The following is an 18,892-nucleotide window of genomic DNA, read 5'->3' as shown; positions in this document are numbered from 1 at the left end:
AAATAGCTGATGTTGAGAAAAAACACTGACCTGTGCCTATATTAGATCCAATGGCATCAAGGGGCAGATTGCTGATCAATCCTTTTTGTTTGTTGGTTTCATTGTAACTATTTTGATCGCATTGATGTTCTTGCTAGTTTTGTAAAAGACCTCCTTATTTCCTTCAGATTAATTCATACCTGCTCAGTGTTTATCTGATTGGTTCATCACTTCAAAATCAAAACAAGTTATTGATGAAATGTAACATTTCTATAGCACCTATTTTTGTAATACATGCAAAAAAAAGTGCCTTAAAGTGTCTCAGTCACACATAGTCATTCCAGTCTATGTATTTTTTTAAAGACTTATTTATTTGGGGTGCCTAGGTGGCTCAGTCGTTAAGCGTCTGCCTTCAGCTCAGGTCGTGATCCCAGGGTCCTGGGATTGAGCCCAGCATCGGGCTCCCTGCTCGGCGGGAAGCCTGCTTCTCTCTCTCCCACTTACCCTGCTTGTGTTCTTTCTCTCAATGTCTCTCTCTGTCAAATAAATAAATAAAATCTTTAAAAAAAAAAAGACATTTATTTATTTTAGAGAGACAGAAAGCATGGTGGGGAGGGGCAGAGGGAGAGGGAGAGAGAATCTTAAGCAGACTCCACGCTGAGCGTAGAGCCTGATGCGGGGCTCCATCTCACGACCCCAAGATCATGGCCTGAGATCACGACCAGAGCCGAAACCAAGACTCGGATGTTTAACCGGCTGCACCATCCAAGCGTCCCCATTCCGGTCTACTTTTTAAAGGGCAGGTAAGTATTAAATACCCAACAGGAATTAGATTTCAGAAAAATAATACAAAAGGCATTGCATTGTTCAATCCATTTCTAAAATGGATTTCTTTTGTTCAATCCATTTCTAAAATGGTTTAGAATAGTACACTAATGACAATCAGGTAGGTTTGGAAGATAAATGCGTTTGCATTCTTCCCTTTAAATTTGATATTAGTATAAAATTTCACTGTTGCTTAATTAGGAGCTGAGCTAGAAGGCCAATATATCCTTTTATGTAACAACAGCTATGAGAGAAATTATTGTATAACATCAAAATAATAAAGCACTAGCTGACAACTGCATTTTTCTATCAGAGGCATTCCTAATAGCGCTACACAATCACTATTAGACCAAGCCTCAGTGAGGAGTGTCAGGAAAAGTAAAACAGACAGGCACCTCTTTAAGGCACTTGGTACAATTTAGTTTGACTTAATAGGGTCTTTCTTTGGGAGTCTGAAGAGAAATATAAGCAATTCCACCCAAATTTTCAGGTCTTATTTGTGTTAGAAATGCCAGCTGCTTTGGATCATGTTGATGATGGGGCCCTTTAATTGGACTTGTACATAAGGCTGGGCTCCTATCTTGTTTCTCTACGCACTTAACTGTTTCTCTGCTTTCATTTTAGTGCAAACAAATGGATATCTGGTAATAACCCACCAAATTAGGAGGTTCCTCAAGCCGGGGTTCCACGCACATCTCTTCAGGCACGCGTCTTCAGTTGCTATGTATGTCTTCACATCCATTTTTAGGCATCATGTATGTGAGCTCTGTTATATCCACTTTTATCACCCTATTTTTGAACAACTACAAAAAAGACCTTGCCTTCATAAAAATTATGAATGGAGAAAACTTATTTTCCATCTTAATAGAAGAGCAAACTTTTTAATTTTACCAGTAAATGCTACCTCTGTTTTAAATGTTTAGAACAACGATGAATTTCACTTTTATTGCATTGTCTATTCCATTTTTGAAAACAGTTTAGGGTGCATATCCAGACTGTGAAACCTTCCATAGCAACAAGATATAAGAAAGGATATGGCTTTCTTTTGCATTTTCTAGGGTAAACAGCTATGAGCTACTTTGATTTTTGCCTTTTAAATGCATTTCCATAGCATTCACAGATAGAACAAGCCCCAAAATTTATTACGTGTCTCTCAAAAAGAGCTGAGTAAATTATTTCTATTTGTAACTACATCTTTAATTGTGACCTGTGTTAGATGCCGAATTTCAGGGAAGCGAATTCTGGTGCTGTGCACTTACATGAGATATGAGATTATTTTCTTTATATATAATCTGAGGAATGGAGGAGTTAGACATGCTTGAGGAAGCCGATCTCTCTCCCTCGCCTTCTTCCTCTATCTCTCCCCTCCCCTACCACACACATACAGCTGTGTGATCTCCAGGATCTGAATCATGGCTGGGATTTAGTGAAGGAGGGAGTGCGGTAGAGTGTGTTCGCATGTTGGGGAACATGGTGGTCACGGCTGGTGGCGTTTAGCCTTGGGGGAAAGTGCACAAGATCTAAAATCTTGGACCTCGTGCTGTTTTGTTTCTCTACCTCAGAAGACATTTTATCTCCTCTGAGCTGAGAATCCTGGCCAACTTCAGTAAAGGGGCATGATGACTAATTTAGCATTTTCCGAAGCTGCAAAATCACTGATCTACCAGTGGGAGACTCCTGGGTTCAACAGTGTGGCCAAGAAATCCAGACTCAACATTCACACAACCTGGTGTTCTTTTGAAGAATAGTTCTTGCAAAGCAGTGTCTGGATAATGATATTTAAAAATGAATCATTGCATTTATGACCAAGGGGATGGGGAAGAATAAGCCATAATTTTTAATATTTGTGAATAAAAGGAACTTGTGCTATTCAAATGGAAGGAGCTAATAATAGCTCTAGAGGATGATGCTCTGGAAATCTGGCACCAAATTTCTCTGTTTGCAGAAATGCATGCCTTACACAATCCGTGTTTATACAATTCTAGTTTACTTTAGCAAAGGTACCTGTTACATATTTGTTGATGTTCTCTTACCTTGTGTTGTTGATGCTGTTTTGTTTTTACATGAAGAACTTCCAAAGTACAGGGTTTTGTTTTATGTTTCTCATGAAAGATCTATTTACTTAAACATGGAAGTCTGTAAAGAAATAGAGTAATAGCACAGAAATGCACATAATAGAGGAGAAAAATTTACTATATATCAAAATATGATATGTTCCTGACTTATTTTTGCTTTCATTAGAAACTGATTGGATACAAAGAATAATTATAACATGCATATAAGGTATGATGAGTTACAGTAAAATTGACGACCATAAAACCACCATCCAGGGTAAGAGATAGAGTGTTCTGGGCACCTCTGAGGGCCCCCGTGTGCCACTCCATCATGTCATGGGGCTTCTCCCTAGAGAAAACCACTACCCTGAATTTTGGGTTGTCATTCCCTTGCTTTTCTCTGTAGTCTGGCACATATGTTGATATGTTCAAACAATGTGCAGTTGAGTCTTGAATGTTTTGAGCTGATATAAATGGAATCCCTGAATTCTTCTGCAACTTGATTTTTTTCCCCTCAGTATTATTTCCTGAGATGTATCCAACTGGATGTGTATTTTATTCTTTTCCACTGCTGTATGCTATTTTTACATCATTTAAAAAAATTTTTTTATTATTATGTTATGTTAATCACCATATATTACATCATTAGTTTTTGATGTAGTGTTCCATGATTCATTGTTTGCATATAACACCCGGTGCTCCATGCACTATACGCCCTCTTTAACATCTATCACCAGGCTAACCCATCCCCTTACCCCGCTCCAAAAAAAATGTAAGAAGGAAAACTGGCCATGAAGCACACATCTTCAGTATTTGCTGTTTAAGGGAACTTCTACCTTCATTTCCATTTTCATCTTTTGGTTTGGCTTTATGCATTCCCTGGTGAAGAAGAAGGATATGTTGTTTATTAGTGCTCAAAGGGAACTAAGAGATTATTTGGCTCAATGGTGTATGAAGTACCTGAGACCCAGGGAAAGGAAGGGACCCATCCAAAGTTACAAAACAGTCATGTCTTTGGGCATCTAGTTCTTGTCTACATCTCACACCTCCTCAAAAGAAAGAGGGGCTCACCCTCTGTCAATCTTTTGTACCTTCTCTTTTCTTCAGGAATAATTCATCAAGATACTGAAAGAGAGACTATGTCTAGACTCATTTCAAAGCAACCACAGGTCCTGATTTTTAGAAAAAAAAAATACAAGGACTTGATTGTGTAATGCATGTTGATACTCTTAAGCACTTGTTCCATTTTCTGCCATCTAGGACATAGGCTCTTTGTGGATTGCAAAGTTTTCTTTTCCCATTTGCAATAAAAGAAACTAGTGAGAAAAGTAAGTTAAAAAAATTAAGTAGCTCTCAAACTTTAGTACACACAAGAATCTTCTGGAAATTCAGATTCTGAGGCCACACTCAGAAACACTGATACAGAAGGACTACAGAAGGGTCCAGGAATCTTTGCTTTTAACAAGCACCCAGATGATTGACATGGTCATCCAGTAACCTTGAGCAAATATATAAAGGAAATGAGCTCGTGCGCTGTATTGGAAAACAGGCTGCCAAGAATATTCTTGGTTCCCATGAATAGAATAAAAAAATATACAGAGAAGCAAAAATGGAAATAATAGGAGCAATTAGAAGCTTGATTTCAGCAAATTATGGAAGAAGGATGGAGAATAGAGAGAGTGTAAAAAGCTATTATTTACTTTTTTTTTAATTGAGGTATAATTGACATATAGCATTATATTAGTTTCAGGTGTACTATGTAAAGGGTCGATATTTGTATACATTGTGAAATGATCACCGAATAGGTCTAGTTAACACCCATAAACACATAGTTACAGAATTTTTTTCCTGTGATGAGAAATTTTAAGATCTACTCTCTTAGCAACATGCAAATATGCAGTATAGTATTATCAATTATAGTAAACATGCCGTACATTAGATCCCCATGATTTACTTATTTTATAACTGGAAAGTTGTACCTTTTGACCACCTGCACCCATTTTGCCCACCCCCTACGCCACAGCCTCTAGCAACCACCAATCTGTTCTCTGTATTTATGAGCTCATTTGGTTTTATTTTTTAGATTCCACATATAAGTGAGATCATATGGTATTTGTCTGTCTCATTTCACTTAGCATAATGCCCTCAAGTTCCCTCCGTGTCGTTGCAAATGGCAAGATTTCCTTCTCTTGTGCAGCTGAATAACATTTCATTTTATATATACCACATTTTCTTTATCCATTTATCTGTTGGTGGACACTTAGGCTGTTTCCATGTCTCGGTTCTTGGAAAGAATGCTGCAGTGGGGTCAGAGACTTCTGCAAGTCAGCAGTGTAGGAAGATCCTGAACTCACGTCCTCCCACGGACAAACCAAATCCACAGCTCCAGCTCTGAAAAATATCTGAAAACTAGATGAATTGCTTCTCCACAACAAAGGGTAGAAAAACCACATCCAGACAGGCAGGAGAGATGGAGATAATGGTCTCACCAAAAACCCCAGCCCTGGAGTGGCAACACACAACAGGGTTTGGTAACCCACATGAGGTACCCCAACTCCTGGGATCTGCATTGGAGACATGAGCCCCCAAAATGTCTGGCTTGGAAAACCAACAGGGCTGATGTCTAGAGGACCCAGAGTAGTGTAGAAAACTGAGATTTCCCCTTTTAAAGGGCTCAAGTGAGCTCTCACTTGCCTTGAGACCCAGTGAAAAAATAGCAGTTGGAAAAGCACCTAGACTATATGTAGAAGGCACTGGATGGATTGAAATGTGCTGGCATGGGAATGTGGTTTTGTCTTATCATGTTCTTCTAAATAGAATAGCTTGCTTTCTTAGAAATTTCCCTTAAAAGCAATTTGAATTATCATGATAGTAACTTTATCTGCTTAGTATTTTTGTTATAAAATACTTTCACATTCTTATAACCCATGAAATTATATGTCCAGTCTATAATCCCTTTTACAGAGGGGTAAACTGAGACTCAGAGGAATTCATCAAAGCTATCGGTTAGTTGAGTACTATACATTTTTTTTTTTAAAGATTTTATTTATTTGACAGAGAGAGACGCAGCAAGGGAGGGAACACAAACAGGGGGAGAGGGAGAGGGAGAAGGAGGCTTCCCGCGGAGCAGGGATCCTGATGTAGGGCTCGATCCCAGGACCCTGGGATCATGACCTGAGCTGAAGGCAGATGCTTAATGACTGAGCCACCCAGGCGCCCCAAGTACTATACATTTTTAAATTTATATGTAAAATTAAATTTTTTAAGCTACATTTTTAAAAATTAAGCATTTTCTCTAATCTGCTTTCATGAGTCATGTTTGAAATCTCTGAGCCATATTTTTTAGAAATCATGTTAAAGCTAAGGAAATGTAGGGCAACTGGATGGCTCAGTTGGTTAAGTATCTGCCTTTGGCTCAGGTTGTGATCCCTCGGTCCAGGGATTGAGCCCTGCTAGGGTGCCCTGCTCAGTGGGGAGTCTGCTTCTCCCTCTCTCCCAGCCCCTCCCTTCCCCCCCCACACCCCCCCCCCCCCGGCTCAGGCTCACTCTCTCTCAATAAATAAATAAAATCTTACAAAAAAATAAATAAAGCTAAGGAAATGTAAACAAATACACCTTTTTTCATTGTTTTAGGACAAACTAAGATTCTAATATATCTTTTTCTCCAATTCTTGTTTGTTTTTAATTTGTTTTAGCTTTGATCTGCTTTTGGAGAACATCTTCCCCTATAAATTATCAAATGAAGCTTTAATGGACAAATCTTCCTTTTTTTCCAGTAAATTCTTAGAGCATTATTTTCTTTACAAAGCCATGCATTCCACTGACTTTTCAACAAGAAATTCTGAATCCTACAGTAGCTTCCAATGAGAGCATTTATGCTTCCCTTAATGTTCCTCTTTCCAACGTCCTTCCAACTTAACTTATAGAGGAAGGAAATGATTGAAGACATCGTCAAGAAGGTTTGGCTTCACCAGGTGACACGAATCCCCGAGGTAAAGAGTTGGAGTACAGTCCAGAGTTGCTGATGGGATAGTACAAACGCATGGCCAGCGAAACATCTGTCTCAGTTTTCTGCATGACGACAACGATCAATCGCTGGTCCTGCAGGATTTGATGTTGTGGGAATTACGCACTCGCAGCAACGACCCTTAATATCACAGACTCCCTCTGCCAGGTGGAGAGAAATGTCGAAATTTGGTGGGAAGAATCAAGATAAGGCCTTTGTTTGTAGACAGAAAATACACACTTTCTTTGTGGGAAGCAATACGCGCTGCTTTTGAACGAGCTGCTGAAGAGAACTTCAACCTCAATGACGACGTCAAGAACAGGTGAATGATTCGTTTACATAAACTTACAACCGGAAGTGATCACACATTACAGTGAACTGGATAAGAAAGTCAAATACTCATAGGTGGAGGAGACGACTATCACACAGTGTGACTTTAGAAGAATTGAAAGACAATCTAAAACTCCAAAATGCTTACTCAAGGTGCCACCACTGTATCTGAAATTCACACCGTTGGACAAATCCCTACTTTGGAATAATGAAGTATATCTCTAAGTGCATTCTCCATGGAGCATTAATAGTTGTTATCCTAAGAAAAAAAACCATACAGACAGATATGTTCATTAGTGCTCATAAATTTGGGGAAAATCTCAGGTTTAAACAAATAGATCTCTTTACTGTAGAACTTACCTGTGCTTGGAAAAACTACAAAGTGTTATGAATCTCCAATAACAGACTATACATATGGGGTTTTTCCAAACTTGATTGGCCATAAGAGACCCTTTTTTTAAACAATATATCTTACCAAATTTTTAGGTTTTTCTAAGATTAGAAAATGCATCTTTCCCAGATGACCCCCAATAGTATGCAAATGTCCTAACAAGATGGACAAGTCATGAACTTATTATCATTCATGAATACTTGAGCATGGCTTTTTGTTTTTTTCCATCAAAACAAGTAGCTTCAGAGAAGAGAAACTTGCAGCCACAAGGGATGTACGTTTGAACATGAAAGAGAATGAGTGTTGGAGGGGGATGGTGGGGGTGAGGAGGATTGCCTGGCAGGTGGACTCAAGTGTAGCAGACTAAGAATTACTACCCCTCTCAGAACGAGGAGAGAGCGCATAATGGGGAGTCCAGAGAACATGAGAGAATCACCAAACAGACCAGAATGGAAGTGAACAGGGGAAATGGACAGAGGCATTAAAGGCAATTTTTGTTCATGGAAATCTTTTGGTTCAGACTACTTTAACCAGGAGAAAAATTCACTATTTCTTATTTCCAGGGGCAGCCAGCCATTACAGCCCGCCCTGTTTCAGAGTCCTCCAAATGTCATTCTTTCTGCTGTCAAACATACAGGAGTATGATTACGGTGTGCAAAATGGGGGAGGCCTCCAGCAATGCAAAGTTAATGCCTAACATACAATATAGTGTGACCCTCCAGTGCTCTGAACACCAGATACATTCAAACTCCTTTGTTTTATGGAAAATGGGTTCATTTCACTCTTTTAAAACCATCACTCAGAACCATATATAGGATTTCACTCATACATCGAATTTAAGAAGCAAAACAAAGGAACTAAGGGGAAAAAAAGAGACAAACCAAAAACCAGACTCTTAATATAGAGAAGAAACATGGTTACCAGAGGGGAGGTGGGTGGGGAGGGTGGTAGGGGAAACAGGTGATGGGGATGAAGGAGGGCACTTGTTGTGATGAGCACCGAGTGATGTGTGGAAGTGTTGAATCACTATATTGTACACCCAAAACTGATGCAACACTGTATGTTAACTTCACTGGAATTAGTTTTTTAAAAAAGATAATAGAAAAAAAATAAGGGCATGAGTTAAAAGTGTATATACAGCAAAGCTAGAAAAAAACCCCACAATTTTGCATGTATTCTTGTGATGAGAGTTTTAGATTCTACTCCTAGGGATATTAATTTCTCCTGCATGAGATATTAATTTCTCCTGCAAAGTGAAGTTTTAGTCAATTTTAAAATTAAAGTTCTCAGATATCTCAAAGAATTAGGGCTTCACTTGAACCTAAAAGCAACTTTTGTGCATTGCCTCTCATTATAGCTGAATATGGTTCAAAAGTGGTGACAGAGGTTCTATTTTGGGAGAAGAGCACGTCAGCACCGTAATTCAATGAAGACATGATACATGTGCGGACTGTTACTTTGAACTGATCCTTTCCCAACTGAAGGAAAAACGTGTCTTGCCACAGCAGGAGGGGTTTTTTCCCTTCTTCCTACTTCAAGTCATGTATTCCACCTTAATACTCACATTCAATGAAATATTTTCATGTGAGATTTCTACCGCCTGTCAAAAGGCCCAATCTGCCTGCTATGTGATGTGCTAAGATATTTGTACTATATCAACTGTTAATTAGAGTGACGGCCTGCAAGTTCTGTCTTTTTTTAAATTTAGTGCAGCTCTTGGCATCTAGGCTTAGGTTAAAAGTGCAGGCTGACATAACTACTCTCCTTTTCCACTTACCCCATGTTCTCTGAATGCTGACAGAAATATTTTTTATGCTGATTTAAGTCAGGCTGTCTTGTTATCTGAAAGAGGAAAGAAGGCAAGCAAAAAAATTAGGGAAATAAACATTTCCATGACTTCACTGATGCCAGAAGGAAAGTAATAATCCCACCTCTGAGAGGTCTAAGTGACATCTTATTCCTACATGATTTATTTTAAAATACTGAATTTGTCTGATGTTAAAAAAAATAGTATGTTGTTTTCTATGACCATAATCAGTGATGTGAGTTAAGAATAGCTTGTCCTTTTAAGTCCTTGATTAATCTCAAATCCTGTATCTTCCACCTTTTTTCTTCTCTACCTTTCTGTCTATCCCCCTGCCCCCCCCCCCCATTACAAAGTCATTTTCAAATAAAACTGGTTGAGGATCACGAATCTGAGCCACAGGAATGACTCAGGGCAGGTGCATCTGCGAAGTCAGGCATGAGCAATGAAGAGTCAGACTAGGTTTTCATGCAATTCACAGGCAAGAAACAGCTCCCAGACAAGGCAAAGGGACTTCTATCCACTCTGCTGATCAGGTAGAGGAATTTTATGGCACAGTCTCAGTTGCACATGGCTGCTTTAAACTAAGCCCAGCATAAACAGATGTCCACCGGCATCTCTGGTCTGAAAGCCTGGCCAGTGCTATGACTGAACATTGTTTCCAGAGCACACAACCAAAGGCGCCTAGAAACGCACCAAGATTGGTTGCAAAGTAAGATACCGCCAACATGACGGGTCAGATCAATGATACCAAACACTGCTGCAATCAAAATAGCGAAGCAAGTTAGTTAACATCGTCGCCTTTTGTTTGTTTTGGGCAAAAACGAAGCCAGCAGTTCCTTGCATGGTCTTCTCTACTCCACTGGCTGACAAAGTCACGTGCCTTCCTATTTCAAATAATCATTGGCTCCAGGGCTCTGGTTACCAGGTTTCTTTCTGTTTAATGACCGGGTCAGAATGTTTAGTAGGGACAGGCCAAGCAGAGTGGAGATGGAGTCCCTACCATCGGTGGTATTCCTGGGACACTGTGAAGTTGACCAAGGTCCAGCACGATCTGCCTTGGAAGTGAGTCCTTCCGGGTGCCCCTCCAGGCTCAGGCTCTCCAGATCTGCCCCAGTCCTAATTCTAGCAGGGAGGCCCGTAAGGCCAGCCCTAATGCTACCAACTTACACTGCTCCCCGCATCATTTCCTCGCCCCACACCACACAGATAAAGGGGGGGGGTCTTTGTGAGAAGTGTCACAGTGTCTCACCAGGAAATGCTTCGGATCCCTGATTTAAGAAGAGGAGCAAGCCAGGGGGCCTTCCTCTTCACCCCGAATCTGCCAAGTACAATATAGCCTTTTTCACAAATACATATTTTATGACTTTGTTAAGCCTCTGTCTGTATACTCATGCTCTGAACATTATAGGATTTTGAATATTAACGTTAAAATCGTCTTCTCAATATTGGGGTGCCTGGGTGGCTCCGTCATTAAGTGTCTGCCTTCGGCTCAGGTCATGGTTCCAGGGTCCTGGGATCGAGCCCCGCATCGGGCTCCCTGCTAGGCCAGGAGCCTGCTTCTCCCTCTCCTGCTCCCCCTGCTTGTGTTCCCTCTCTCACTGTCTCTCTCTCTGTCAAATAAATAAATAAAATCTTAAAAAAAAAAATAGTCTTCTCAATATGTACCTGTTGTAGACATTATTCCTTGGGGGAATTGTAATCCCTTATTGTAAGGCTGAGACCAAGTCAAATTTATTCATTTGTTGTGGAATTTAACTAGCATCCTATGTGCTTAATTCTGTTGTGAGAGAAGTTTTATAAGTCACTTCTACCTTATTTTTTGTGTCTCCGAGAAGTACTATCATTAGCTAATTTTCAAGACAAGTTAAATTTGGCAAAACTGTGTTAAGAAGTATGGCATTTGCTGTCACTTTGCAAGTCTGATTTGTAACAGTAATACTTTCCCTACTCTTTGGAATCCTGCATCCAGGATATGGTGCTGCCTGAAATATTGAAATACTACTGGATGTCTTAATAGTAGGAGAGTGGCTGCCTCTGGAGGGGGTAGGGGTGGGCGGGCAATGAGACCAGAGAGGAGAGAGTGCTTGGGGTGTCTATGGTATTGGTAGTGTTGGGTGGTGGGTTTACAGATGTTTATTTATTTTATATCCATAACGTTCATTGAATATATTCTTCTGTATCAATTAAAAATACCATGTGCCTGGGGGGTGCCTGGGTGGCTCAGTCCGCTAAGCATCCAACTCTTGATTTTGGCTCAGGTCATGATCTCAGGGTATTGAGATCAAGCCCTATGGTGGGCTCTGCCCTGAGTATGGAGCCTGCTTAAGATTCTCTCTCCCTCTCCCTCTCCCTCTTCCTCTGCCCCTCCCTCCCTCTCTAAAAAAAATTATAAAAAATACCATGTACCTGATATTCAAATAGGACTATCTGTTAAAGCTTCCACAAATTTATGCACCTAACGTTAAGATAGTTCTGTATTAAAATGACCACATAATCTTCACATCCTATTACCATGAAAACATCAGAATAATAAAATGCTCTATTTTAAGGAACTTTAAGAAAAGAATGCCAAAATCTAATATAGATGTTTTCCTATTACATCTGTTACTATTAACACAAATTCTAACCTTAATCTCACACATATGCCATGATGATGGGAGTGCTTTCTGACTCACTCACTCTGTTTCTCTGAAGTTAAAACCTTTCTCTGGGACCTCAGATTCTTTGAGTTAAAAGCCCTTTTGAGTTTGCTTATTTCTCAGTGGTTGGTGATTTTTAAAAATCCCAGCAAATGTCCTTTGCCTCTTTCTGAGAGAAGAGAGTTGGATACTAGATTGTTTTTAAGATCTTCTTCTGACTCTAAAAATCTGATTCTGTGACAATACAGGAAAGTGTTAGCCTGCCTTCCAGCTTCCCTGTTCTCAAAGCATCTGGTTCCTTCTTTACACAATTGAAGATAAAGAAGAATGCAGGGAGTCAGGAACTATTTTGCTCCCTGACTTCCCAGTTCTTTACTTTTCAGTGAGATTCACCAGCCCAACACCTCCTATGTTGTCCCACCTCTGCTACACACACACACACACACACACACACACACACACACACACAGTATACAAGGAGCCTGGCCTCACGGAGTCTCCGGCTTAGGTCCAATCTTGCTCCTGCTGATGTGTGCCAGATACTCACTCTCTTGTCTAGATCATAACAGCTAACATTTCTTTTTTTTTTTTTTGAGATTTTATTTATTTATTTATTTGTCAGAGAGAGAGAGAGAGACAGCATTAGCAGGGGGAGCAGGCAGAGGGAGAAGCAGGCTCCCTGCTGAGCAAGGAGCCCGATGTGGGACTCAATCCCAGGACACTGGGATCATGACCTGAGCCGCAGGCAGACGCTTAACTGAATGAGCCACCCAGGCATCCCATAGCAAATGTTTCTTGATCCCTTTGCTATGTCCTGTGTTAAGCACTTAACTTCGATTACTGGGTCATTATTTCTTAGCATTTGGGTTTTGGAGTCAACCAGTCCTAGATTTACATCTCAGGTTAGCCCTTTATCAGCTATGAAACCTTGAGCAAAAAGAATTCACATCTCTGAGCCTCAGTTTTCACATCTGTAAAATGGGGGATTATGTAAATATAAAATCTTAAAAATGTTGACAAAGGGCTACTAGAATAGAGACTGGCACACAGATTGTCATAAATGTAAAAAATGCTATTTGTTGTTATTATTAGTAGTATTATTACCAGCACCACCACACTGACCAATATTCCTAAGTCCTTGATTTAGGAATTGCCTGCAGCTCTGATACTTGATTTTCTTGCCCCCAGCCTGGGTATCAGATCCCTTCTCCTGACCTTCTGGACCCTGGGGTCTCCACAGGGGTGAAATCCTTAGAGTGCTACACCCTGAGGCCCACCTACTCTTCTCACGCTGTTGACTTTGTTCTATTCCTATATCTGACTTCTCTGTACCTAAACCCTCATCACACCTCCTGCCTAGCACCCTCCCCCAGCACTGTTCTGAAGACTCCAGATAAGACACTCGCAGAGCCCTCACACTTAACCCACACAAAAACCCTATGAAGGTTTTCTTCCATCCTCAACATACAAATTCTATCTCTGGTCCCAAGACAGCCCCTTCAATTCCTATCACCTCCCAGCCAGATGGAGCACGTATCAAACCTGCTAAGTCACGTGGCTATGCTTAGCTTTCAGAGAGGCTGCGATGGGTGTATCTTGAAGAGGGTGGCCATGAATCCTGGGGAATTATTAGTGTGAAAGCAAAGAACATATTTTCAGGACAGCCAGCAAGCTGCCAGAGACAGGTCATAGTATTTTCATTTCACAGGTAATAGTATTTTCATTTCCCATGACTCAGGGAAATTAAGAGGTCCCACAGCCTGAAAGTCAAGGAGCCAGGAACTGAAGTCAGGTCTTTCAGACTCTGGAGCTACGTCTGAAGGTACCTGTCGGTGCTGCCTGGTTCCCCTTGTTTGCTGAGAATGTAGCTTTGTCTGGCACCCTCTGTCAGGAGATTTGTCCCTGATTCCCACCCCCATTCTACCTGGAAGATTGAAGCAAACTCTTCTCTCTGATTATTTTAGCTACAACATGGTTTTTATATACCCTCCTACAATTTTAGATATCCCAGTATATTGTTACTTCTCTTAATATTTACTAAGTGACACAATCAAGCCAACTATTCACACAGAAGAATTCTTTAAGAGCTAAGGTTGCAAAGGCTGTGTTCCTCACATAGTACAAAATATTGCAAACCATTATTCCAACCAGGTCTCTGAGGAGCAATTTAAATTAATTTTGCGAGGGGAAAAAATCACACACACACATAATCAAAAAAATATCCTGAAATGATAACAAGGAAATTATCCATATTACTTAAAGAGAAAACAGTAGAATTATTTGAATTATAAATTCAAGCCATCGCTTTAACATTTGCTTCAAGTCCACATTGCTTTGTTTTTCAACACAGAGACAACGACTATTTGGTATTCTTCACAGACACATATGCCTGGGCTTACAGTTAATGAATAGCTTCCCTGCTGACTTTTTTGGGTTTAATTTCATTCTGTTTCACTTAGCTCTCAACACTGTATTTATTAGAGATCAATAATCGCATTATTTTGTGCTAACAGATGCCTCTAACACTTAAATAATTCTCCCAAGGATTTGGGAAGCCATTTAATATTAGTTATTAATATTAGCTGGCTAAAGGTCGGTGGTTTTCAAGTGGCATCCGGAACCACCCAGTCCTCTTACCAGGACAATACCATATTAATTAGGGTCGACGATCTGCTGTAACAAATGATCCCCACATCTCAGTGGCTTAAGACAATAAGAGTAAATTTTTCAATCACATTTTCTCACAGTTAGGGTTGGTAGGCGGGCGTTCTGCTCCACGTCCGTTCAAATACAGCCTGCTTCTGTCCTATGGTTCCATTTTCCAGGTTCTAGGCATTCTCTCCATCCTACCCATGAATGGAGAAAGAGTGGAGGATGCTGGGTGGGTGGGAGGTTTTCAGATGGGCCCTCTGGGTGTCACTTCTACCATATCCCATTGGCTGGCACCCAGTGGTAGACCACACCTGACTGCAAGGGAGGCTGGGAAGTAGCAGAGCTATGTGCCCAGGAGAAGGAGGAAATAGCTTTCGTGAGCACCTAGCCGCCAAATAAAATTGAGTCTCTGCCACAGATGCCAAATCTGCTAGGCAAGAACAAATAATAGGGTCAATTTAAAAAGTATTTTTTTAATTAATGATAATATAATTGAAAATTATGACCTCTTATGTATACTAGCCAATCTAGTGAGAGTAACAGGTTCTAAATTCATGTCCACTTTTTACAAGTTATTTACAAGCAGCTAAGGGCAAAATTTTTTTATGATGATAAAATATTCATAAAATAAAGTTTAACATTTTAACTGTTTTTAAGTGTAGAGTTCAACCACATTCAGCACTCTCACACTGCTGGCCAACTGTCACCACTGTCCACCTCCACACATCGAAACTCTGTACCCATTAAACACTTAACTCCTCATTCTCCCTCCCCCCAGCCTCTGGGAAGATACATTCTACTGTGTGTCTTTATGAATTTGACCATTTTTAGGCATTTCCTGTAAGTGAAATCATACAGCATGTGTCCTTTTGCGTCTGGTTTATTTCACTTAGCATAATGCCTTCAAAGCTCATCATCCGTATTGTAGCATTATCAACATTCCCTTTAAAGCTGAATAACACTCCATTGTATGCATCTACCACATTTTGTTTATCCATTCATCCGCTAATGGGCCCTTGGCTTGTTGCCACCTTTTGTCTATTGTGAGTAATGCTGTTATGAACACAGGTGTACAAATATCTGTTCAAGTCCCTGCTTTCACCCTTTTGGGGCTATATACCCAGAAGTGGAGTTGCTGGATCATTAAGTAATTCTGTGTTTAATTTTTTAGGGAACTGCTCTACTGTTTTCCACAGTGGCTGTGAAAGTCAGAACAGCTCTGGAGACAAACTTGTAATTGGCTTCAACAAAAGGTTGTAAATGACTCATTTGTAAAGGTACAGTCCCCATTAAAAAGTTTCCCAAACTGGGGGACTATCTGTTTTCAATATAGCTCTGTAAGAACTAGAAAAGTTTTAATTTCATTTTTCCTTTGCCTTTAAGTGAAGTGATAAAAAATACTGAGTAATTAGTTGTATTCTCTGGGAGGCATAAAGAAGAGGAATTTGATCGAAAACGTGTGTTGAAGGCTCTGTCCTAGCCCTCTTGTGACATTGGTATCTAATAGATTTCCTGGAAATGATGGGACTAGTTTATCATACTACGACTAAAAATTAAACCAAGAAAATCTCTGCAGCACTGTCAATTTTAACTTCCAATTAACAATGAAAACCTGACAGCCCACCATTTACAAACTGATATCGTCATCTGTGCTTTGTGTCTGCAGCTCATCTGATAATTATCTGGATTACTTCATATTTTGACCTCTTGGGATTTTTTTTCCCCACAGATTATTTTTGTGTAAATATTTAAAACAACTAACTAGAGTGATGAAAACCTGAGTGCTTTCCAGAAGTTTCATCCAAACAGCGAGGGGTTTTGGATGTTTGGTTTTGATTTCATTCTCTCTGCCAATTTCAGGTTTCTGAGTACAAGTGCTGTCAAAATTCAAAGATACTATAAAAATGAAAAGCAGGTACTGTGGAAATGAGAGCACATTTGAACTAAATCCTTCTCTGACAGATTGATTTGGAAACCTTTGGTTCCTTAATAATATGATTTTTAACTTGGCTATTTCATCACAGGCGTATAGCAGTACATTGATATTCTAGGTTTCAAAAAATATCCCCAAGTTCAGCTTTTCCAGGACGAAAGGCTGAAAAATGAAGTTGGGCACAAGGTTTGATACCAGATTATCATTCTTGATGGCAGAACATCATAAAAGACCCCTTTTATCCGTTCTTGTCTGCGTATCCCCAGGGCTAGCGGATATTGGGGGCCAGTACTGGAGAATGCTTATTTTAATTATTTTTCAGTAAAATAGCATTTGGTGCTTAACCAACAGTAGTGTTTAAATCACTTATGATGTGAAATGGAATTATACAGTATATACTCCATGCCACCAATACCATATGCCACCAACATTTTTCACTGTGGTACACTGGATTTGCATGGATTTCTCTCCCCTTGTTTGAGCACACGTGCTCACAATAGTTTCATAAAGCTCCTGCTCTAAGACACCTACATTATTAATTTGAAGTTTCTTTGAAGGTATTTCTTTCAAAGAGAAATAAAATGTAGACTAGTTTCTCTTGAACACTATCTTTTAAGGAGTAAAGCCAAAGAAAGTAAGAGCCTGCATGTGAAATCTATCACAAATCTTGCACCAATGGGTGCAACAGGAGCAGTGGAGAATTTAGTAACTTCCATAAAGAAAAGCTGACATCATTTTTAAACATGGATCTTGCGTCTAATTTCACATCCGGCAGTACGGACTAGCAAAATGCGTAGCATAATAAATAATGGACTTTTAGGTCTCTCCACAACTATTGTCAGGTACACATTTATACGGCTTCATGGTTGCAGCATGAACAATCAAAGTGTTAGCCAGCACCGAAATCACTCTAGAAGCTTCCCTCGATCCATCTCTTCATTATATAATCTCAGTATGAGCCCCAGCGATATACAGCTCTCTAGTGATATACAGCTCTCAATACTCATCCCTCCAGAGTTCTTAACCTCTACATTTATTCTTGTCTCTCCTCCTGTCGGACCCTATTTTTATCCCCTTCCCTGTTCCTAGGATTTGAGGAGCCGCCATCCTTAAGGACCATTGCTCTCCTTCAGTTCTGTCTCCCTGCCTAGCCTTTACCAAGCAACTTCTCATAGTTTTACCCTCCTTAAAAAATGAACACACACACACACACACAACTTCATTTCCTTTTCTCTTCTTTTTCTGATTAAATAAATCAATTGATTACCAAGCCTCCTATCAAAGTGCCCTGCTCTCAACTAAGAAGGTGTGGTGTACTGACATCGACCGAAGTGGGTTCTAGTCCTGGCCAGGCACAAGGTACTTCTCTCTCTGGATCTGTTTCCTCATCTGGAATTGGAGGAGACAATGATCCTACCACATGTAGGTTGTTCTAAAAATTAAGCAAGATAACATATACGCATCACCTAGAGTAGCAGCATTGGCCTCAGGAAACTCTATCCATTATCATCATCATCATCATCATCATTAAAGGTTTACCTTCCTTTCAAATGATACCTGGAGATTCTTCCCATTTGAGTCCCCATCCTCTTTCCCAGAATTCGGGATAAAATGAATTGAATACAGTGTACTACTTAAAGGAATTACTCTGTATCACGACAACTGTTCCTAGCGCTGTTTTTGTGGACAGAGGCCCTCACTTTCACTAAGCCAGCTGCTATAGGAAGTGCTAAGGCCAGTTCAAGCGCTACTATTCCCTACAGACTCTGTAAAGATGAGAAACCTCAGGCCCAGGGACATGAAACAGTGGAGAAACAAACCCAAAGTTGCTTTGTATTCAGAATGATGATCCAAATCCTGTTCGAGATATTAAATTGCCAGTGCACCCCTCTGATTAGTAATCCTTGGAGAAAGCTAAAATCGCTACTAAAGCCTCCATGTTCCAGGCTTTTCTGTAAGACGTGCGATCCTGGGAAAATGCAGCCGCTTCCTTTCCCCTTGGGGGATTTAGCCCCTAGTCCTTTTCCTGCCAGGACATTTGGGGGGTACCTACAATAGACTCTTACGCAGAGAAAGTGGTCTCCCAGCTCAGCCGCTGAACGGATCCTGCAGCTACCAGCTCTTTGCCCGCTCCAAGGTTAGGGCAGGCCACCAGCCTGACGCCTTGCGGACTTGGCCTGGAGGCGGGCTGGGCGGGTCCTGGGCCCCGCTGGGCGTGGCGTAGGGCCAGATGGGGCGCAGCATCACGCAGGGCGTGACCTAGGGCTGGGCGGGGC

General features: G+C 40.5%; 1 long non-coding RNA gene across 1 annotated transcript; it reads right to left on the bottom strand.

Annotated features, from left to right (window-relative positions):
* Nucleotides 1–6,394: 6,394 nt before the first annotated feature.
* Nucleotides 6,395–18,793, bottom strand: LOC123844194 (uncharacterized). Its single transcript, XR_006790721.3, has 3 exons — nt 18,670–18,793; nt 9,363–9,427; nt 6,395–7,453 (listed from the first exon to the last, which is right to left on the bottom strand). It is a non-coding gene; the product is annotated as an uncharacterized LOC123844194 (long non-coding RNA).
* Nucleotides 18,794–18,892: the final 99 nt, after the last annotated feature.

This window comes from Mirounga angustirostris, unplaced genomic scaffold (assembly GCF_029215605.1).
Source record: "Mirounga angustirostris isolate CCGP_5_RB_7025 unplaced genomic scaffold, mMirAng1.0.hap1 SCAF_5, whole genome shotgun sequence".
Classification (NCBI taxonomy): Eukaryota; Metazoa; Chordata; class Mammalia; order Carnivora; family Phocidae; genus Mirounga; species Mirounga angustirostris.
Note: the sequence above shows the minus strand (reverse complement) of the source record. Positions and strands in the feature narration are given on the sequence as shown.